Below are 1,543 nucleotides of genomic sequence, written 5' to 3' on the forward strand. Positions count from 1 at the left end.
TTCACGATTTATGGAAATGACTGTTTATTTCTTCAACTTCGCGCACCGTCGAAGAGATCTTCAAACATTCATCACTCCACAATCATTTGACCTCTCACCTGCGGTGTGTAAGATATTTTTCTTCAACTCTTTTTTTTAAATTACTTTTGTGTGTTTATTTTTGCCTTTCCATAGTTTTCATTATTTGAGTTTTTTGATTTTGTTTTGTTTACAGATGTAGATGAACTTTATGCAATTAACGACTCAGGTTTGTTTTGGTGTTCATATGCGATTGGGCTTTGGAAGTTTGCTGTTGATTGATTTTGCGTTTTTTGAGAGGTTTTGTGATGCAAGCACTAAAGTTTTGTGATGTATGCAATTACTTCTTTAACTGCACATATAGTTTTCTAACTAACCATACCAATTGACGTTTTCTTTAAGCTTAATTTGTAATCGAAACGAGCATTTTTTATTATTTTTTTCAAGTCAAGAGAATTACAAATTTATAACTGAGTGTTCTGCTGCTAAACACTACATATTTGAATTATTGGTACAACAATGGTAATTAAGAACTTTAAAACACTGAACTTTGGTTTTATTTGATAATGATTTATTTTAACTTCTACATCTAGCATTGAATATACTATAATGGCGTTAAATCATTCCAAAAAGAAACAAAAGAAAAAAAAGTAACCTGTGACTAACATGGCCAACAATATGTTTTGGGCTTCAGCAACTCAACTGAGGAACATGTTATGTGCACTTTGATATTGCTTAAAATACAGGATATTGACTTTGATCAACTTAATTGTTTAAATTTGACCATTTTCTGTTGGAATTCTAATTATCATCCATCTCCGGTTGTTAGTTTTAAATTTAACATTTTCTTTCAGTTTAGTTCAATAGCCCACATTGAGCTTAAAGTTCAACCGACAGCTCCAGGTTATGCTTTTGTTGAGGTTAGATTCATTTTGTTGTTTTTACTATTTTTCGTCTTCACATTTAACAAACTTGATATTATTACAAATCTATTCTTTCAAGTTTATAGAAAATGTGTTATGTTTATTGTTTTAGGTACAACTTGAAGGTGCCGACTTATGTTGGGAAGAATCGAAAGCTTATTAAGAGATTAAGTGCTTTGACTGTTGTCGTTGGCTACATTGTGTATTTGTATTAGTGCCTTGATTTATTCAATTTAAACCATTGGTATCATGGTATTTTTGATTAAAAACGAATGTTGTGTTATGTAGTAGTTGTATAGCCATTATGTTTGGTGTATTCGAAAACTATAGTAATAGTCCATGGTTAACAAATGCTCCAACGCGCCGCAACGCGCGGATAAAAAAAAACTAGTTATATATTAATTTTAGTTCAAATGTATTAACATAAATTAGTTTAATTTAAACTATAACCATTATATATACGAGATTAAGTTCAAATAAGAAGTTTGATTTTTTAAGAAGACTAGGAAAGAAGGTATTTTAATCTACTACTTTAATATTGAAAACCCACTTCCTTTACTGTGTTCTCAAGTTTCATTTAATGAGAGAAAAGAAAGGGAGAA

At 30.2% G+C, this 1,543-nt stretch overlaps 1 long non-coding RNA gene across 1 annotated transcript; it reads left to right on the forward strand.

Annotated features, from left to right (window-relative positions):
- Positions 1 to 205: 205 nt before the first annotated feature.
- Positions 206 to 1,320, forward strand: LOC143633804 (uncharacterized). The gene is made up of 3 exons (XR_013153733.1): positions 206 to 247; positions 873 to 938; positions 1,054 to 1,320. It is a non-coding gene; the product is annotated as an uncharacterized LOC143633804 (long non-coding RNA).
- Positions 1,321 to 1,543: the final 223 nt, after the last annotated feature.

This window comes from Bidens hawaiensis, unplaced genomic scaffold (assembly GCF_021521415.1).
Source record: "Bidens hawaiensis isolate Kalapana, Puna unplaced genomic scaffold, B.hawaiensis_p1.1 tig00006907_1, whole genome shotgun sequence".
In the NCBI taxonomy this organism is placed as follows: domain Eukaryota; kingdom Viridiplantae; phylum Streptophyta; class Magnoliopsida; order Asterales; family Asteraceae; genus Bidens; species Bidens hawaiensis.